This window comes from Staurois parvus, unplaced genomic scaffold (genome assembly GCF_062004578.1).
Source record: "Staurois parvus isolate SC_StPar_1 unplaced genomic scaffold, SC_StPar_1.0 ptg003260l, whole genome shotgun sequence".
In the NCBI taxonomy this organism is placed as follows: domain Eukaryota; kingdom Metazoa; phylum Chordata; class Amphibia; order Anura; family Ranidae; genus Staurois; species Staurois parvus.
In genome coordinates this window covers 41,802-47,205 of record NW_028321056.1, presented here as the reverse complement: position 1 = coordinate 47,205, position 5,404 = coordinate 41,802, and the positions used below count along the sequence as shown (strand labels likewise).

The 5,404-nt window shown below is 58.6% G+C and overlaps 1 pseudogene; it reads left to right on the top strand.

Annotated features, from left to right (window-relative positions):
- Positions 1-519: 519 nt before the first annotated feature.
- Positions 520-3,959, top strand: LOC149428405 (AP-5 complex subunit zeta-1 pseudogene; annotated as a pseudogene).
- The last annotated feature ends 1,445 nt before the right edge of the window (positions 3,960-5,404 follow it).

The window sequence follows — 5,404 nt, the reverse complement described above, 5'->3', positions numbered from 1 at the left end:
TAGCAGGGGGTGGGGTAGGCTTCCCTGAAGAGATGGGTTTTCAGGGTGCGCCATGATACCTCCATGAAGAGGCCCTGTCACCGCTCGCCTTGTACAGACAGTGCAATACTCTGCAGATGGGATTCTGTACAGTGCTGGGCCCGGGGCGGAGCTGTGTAAATGTCAGGACTGGATGGATGGTAGGCCCCTGTGTGGGGATATTCTGTGTATCTGGGGTCACTGTCCCCCCATACATTATATCCTGGTAGAGTGTCAGCTCCTGGGGCCAGGCAGGGCTCCGCGGTCACCATGGCAACCTATAAGAGTCCTGACTTCCCAGAAAAGGAGAACGCTGACTGGTTGCCATGGATGCAGAGTCGGTTGCTATGGCAATGGAATTGTTCCCCTGACACGTCCTGTTTACATCCCGCCATTGGAGGACGAGGAGGCGGGGAAAGGTCACGTGCCGCCGCAGCTCACGTGACTCCCCGGAAGGCTGACAAGTGCGCTCGGGAGTCACGTGACTCCTCCTTCCCGCTGTCAGCTGACTCGGTCTCCGGCCGGAAGCCGGAAGTGTAGCGGGATGTTCGGTTCGGCGGCGGACAGCCTGCTCCGGCAGGCCCGGGAGGTGTCCGGGGATGAGCTGGACAAGTTCTACGGTCGGTGTCGGAGCCTCCTGAGCGCCCCCGGGCCGGAGACGGTGGACATCCTGCGGAGGCTGCAGCTGATCGTAGCCGCCAGTAGAGGGCGCCGCCGGCTGGGCTCCCCCCTGGTGGGACAGTTAGTAGAGACTCTGTGGGGGCCCCAGCCTCAGCTCGGGGCCCTGTGTGCCGCCATCTTGTGCCAGCTATGCCCCTCCCCCGAGGTGAGCCTGCCCTGGGGCCCCAACCTGCAACCGGGGGGCCCCTTCCTCTCAGTCCTGCTGGCCCAGGCCTCCCATAGCGACCTGATGGACCTGGGGCCCCACCTGTGCCGTGTGCTGGAGTCCCGGGCCCCCGAGGGCCACGTCCTGAGGGCTGCCCTGCCGGCGTTGATGGGGGCTGTGGGGGCCCGCCCGGAGATCCTCCAGGAGGAGAACGTCAACGCCGTCAACAAGAAGATGGCCGACTGGCTGCGCTACGCCTCTCTCCACCAGGGGGCCCCGTGGCCCCCGCCAGCTTCTTCTCCAGCCCCCGCACCAAGCAGTCCGGCGCCATCTGGGAGGTGGACGGGACGGCCTCCAGCGACTTCTTCACCGTCCTCAGCGGGAGCCCCAACCTGAGCGAGGAGCAATGGATGAACATCCAGGGGTTCTCCGTCCTCCGCCACTGGCTCCTCCTCTACGGAGCGGCGGGGGCGGGGCCAGAAGACAAGTCGGAGGTGGAGGGCTCCGTCATCTCCATGGTGTCCGCCTCCTCCACCTCCAGCCGCCTCCTCCCGCCCCGGGAACGCCTGAGGGAGAAGAGCTTCGAGTATTGCCTGAGGGTCCTGGAGCAATGCAACCGCAAGCCGGTGAGAAGAGCCGACTTGGACCTCCAGAAGTCCTGCGTGGTGGAGGCCGTCGGCCTCATCGACCTCCTGTGTAAGCAGGACGTGTCCTTCCTCTACCGGACTCTTCCCCTCCTCAAGGTCCTCCACGGCCGCCTATGCACCGAGCCCTCCCTGGCGCCCGCCCTGCTGCCCGTCGCCCAGTTCTACCTCAACCACAGCGAGGCCGCCGCCGTGGAGTCTGAGGCCGTCTACCGCCACCTCTTCACCAGGGTCCCCGCCGACTCCTACCACCAGCCCTCCCTGGCCTTCCAGTTCCTCCGCTTCTGCAGAGCCAACGGAGGCTTCCTGGCCGAGAACGTGGAGGCCTTCCGCTCCGGGTTCCCCAACCTCCTGAAGCTGCTGGCGTGGAACGCCCCGTCGTTGGTGGCAGAGATGGCGGAGCTCCTCCCGCTCCTGTTTAAGGCGGATTCGGCCATCGAGATGCTCCACGCCTTGCTGGACTTGCCGTGTCTGACCGCTGCCATGGAGCTCCAGCAGAACGTTGAGAAGACGGCTCCGGACTTGTCCTCGCTCCCCACCAGCTCCGCCGAGGCGTTCCGTCATCCCTACTACAAGAAGGCGTTCCAGTACCTGCTGCGGTGCGAGACGTGGAGCGGGCCGCCCCCTGAGGACTTCAACCAGCTGCGTATCCTGCTGTCAGACTTGAGCACCTCCCCCCGCGTAGTCCAGTGTGCTCAGGTGGTCCCCGGTCTTCTCCAGCTCTACATCCGCACCGTCGCCACCTTTGCAGACGGCCCTCTGGTCAGCCAGGTGATGCTGACCATCTTGGAGCGGAGCGGCCTCCTCTACGGCTCCTCCGCCTTCCAGGCCGAGGTGCATCGGGTGCTGAGCTCCCAGATCCCGCGCCTGTGCCGCCTCCACCCCTCCGTGGTCATCGAGCTTTCCCGAGAGCTGCTGGACTTCTTAAGCACAGTGGGCAACATCCAGAACAAGGAGGCCTTCTTCACCCACGTGGTGTGGGCCATGGGGGAGTACCTGTCCGTGTCCTACGACAAGCGGTGCACCGCGGAGCAGGTCAACAGGTTCTTCGAGGTTCTGGAGGCCTTGTTGTTCGAGATCACACAGCTGCGAGGTTCCTCCAGCGCCCCCATCTCCTCCCCGCGGGTGATCACCGCTCTGATGACAACTCTCACCAAACTGGCCTCCCGCAGCCAGGACCTCATCCCCAGGGTGTCCCTCTACCTGTCCAAGATGAGGTCCTGCGTGCAGAGCTCTGCCATGGTGTCGGTGTACGGGGAGGAGGACAGTGAGCAGATCCTCATACGGGCCACCGAGCTCCTTAACCTCCTGAAGCTGCCCAGCGTGGCTCAGTTCGTGTTGACGCCTCCAGGCGATGTGGGGAAGCCGAGCTTTCACCGGGACCCCTCCTCCTCCCTGCCGCTCGCCATCCGGGACTCCAGCTATCTGCTGCAGAGGGAGAGGATGACGCCGGGCTGACCACACCCCCAATAACAGGCAGTGACATTGGTGAGGGCCACCTTGTATGTCTCAGCCCCTCCTCCTCCTTGCCCCTCGCCATCCGGGGCCTCCAGCTATCTGCAGAGGGAGAGGATGACGCCGGGCTGACCACACCCCCAATAACACGCAGTGACATTGAAGAGGGCCACCTTGTATGTCTCAGCCCCTCCTCCTCCTTGCCCCTCGCCATCCGGGCCTCCAGTTATCTGCAGAGGGAGAGGATGACGCCGGGCTGACCACACCCCCAATAACACGCAGTGACATTGAAGAGGGCCACCTTGTATGTCTCAGCCCCTCCTCCTCCCTGCCGCTCGCTATCCGTGCCTCCAGCTATCTGCAGAGGGAGAGGATGACACCGAGCTGACCACACCCCCAATAACACGCAGTGACATTGAAGAGGGCCACCTTGTATGTCTCAGCCCCTCCTCCTCCCTGCCACTCGCCATCCGTGCCTCCAGTTATCTGTAGAGGGAGAGGATGACGCCGGGCTGACCACGCCCCCAATAACACGCAGTGACATTGAAGAGGGCCACCTTGTATGTCTCAGCCCCTCCTCCTCCTTGCCACTCGCCATCCGTGCCTCCAGCTATCTGTAGAGGGAGAGGATGACCCGAGCTGACCACACCCCCAATAACACGCAGTGACATTGAAGAGGGCCACCTTGTATGTCTCAGCCCCTCCTCCCTGCCCCTCGCCATCCGTGCCTCCAGTTATCTGCAGAGGGAGAGGATGACGCCGGGCTGACCACACCCCCAATAACACGCAGTGACTTTGAAGAGGGCCACCTTGTATGTCTCAGCCCCTCCTCCTCCCTGCCGCTCGCCATCCGTGCCTCCAGTTATCTGCAGAGGGAGAGGATGACGCCGGGCTGACCACACCCCCAGTAACATGCAATTGGTGCGGGCCGCCTTGTATGTCTCAGCCATTCCCCCGGGGAACCTCTGTCTGCAGAGAATATATTTTCCTTACATTAAAGCACTCGAGCAACTGGTTCTTGTTGTGTATTATCCTGTCTCTGGGCAATCGAGGAATCGTCTGCTGAACAGATTCAGGTTTCCTGTCACTTTAAATCGGGGGGGGGGCAAACTCCGGGCCTTCCAGCTGTTGTGGGATTACAAGTCCCATCATGCCTCTGTCTCTTGGACTCCTACTTGTGGCTGTCAAGAGTCTTGCAATACCTCATGAGTCGTATACTTCTGGAACAGCTGGAGGGCTGGAGTTTGCCCACCCCCCTGATTTGAAAAAGTTCGGGCCAAGCTGGCCCAAAGCAGTTATTTTGATGGGGCTGCTGTGACCACCGTATAGGCTGTACATAGCATCAGCTCCAGACAGTAGGTGGCGCTGCGTTTGGTAGCTGTTCGGTTGACTTCCTGTCTGATGCCAGAACAAACGAGAGGCGGGCTGAATGTTTTGTCAGCCATTCGTATTGTAGTAGCATCAGCTCCAGACAGTAGGTGGCGCTGTCTTCTGGAGCAGTATGGGACTTCCTGTCTGATGTCAGAACTAACAAAGAGGCATCATATTGTAGTAGCATTTTCTACACATAGGTGGCGCTGCGTTCTGGAGCCCTATGGGACTTCCTGTCTGATGTCAACTAACAAAGAGGTATCATATTGTAGTAGCATCAGCCTCGTACAGTAGGTGGCGCTGTGTTCTGGCCGCAATACGGGGACCTCCTGTCTGATGTCAGAACTAACAAAGAGGCATCATATTGTAGTAGCATTTTCTACACATAGGTGGCGCTGCGTTCTGGCAGCAACACGGAGACTTCCTGTCTGATGCCAGAACAAACAAAAGGCGGGCTGAGAGTTTTTCAGCCATTCATATTGTAGCATTAGCTCCATACAGTAGGTGGCGCTGCGTTCTGGCAGCAATACGGGGGACTTATGCAGGCCATAGACGGGGCGAAAATCGGACGTTTTTGTTTTTTTAAAAAAAATGAAAAATCGGTCATTCAGTCGGCCGACGTTACCACCATTGTTAAAAAAAAAAATCGGCTGATTTTCGTCCCATCTACGGCCGGCAAATATAATAGCGGTGTCCCTGCAGAGAGCTGCGCTATTATATTTGACATTTAAAAGTACAGCGTTTGTAACATTGTATCCATTTGTATCCGAATAGAAACATCTGTATCCGAAATGGATACAAATAGATACAGATGTTCTTTTCTTCCGGGTCACGGCTCATGCACGTTTTTTAATCGGTAAAAAGATCGGCCGATTTTTGCCCATCATTGCCGTGAAAATCGGCCGATGGACAAATTCGGCCATTTTTTTTTTTTTTCCAACATGACCGATTAAAAAAAAAAACGCAAATGCTACGAATGCGAATTGGTCAGCCGTTTTTCGTGATTTTGACACTGTTTTTTTTTTTTTTTCCAACATGACCGATTAAAAAAAAACGCAAATGCTACGAATGCGAATTGGTCAGCCGTTTT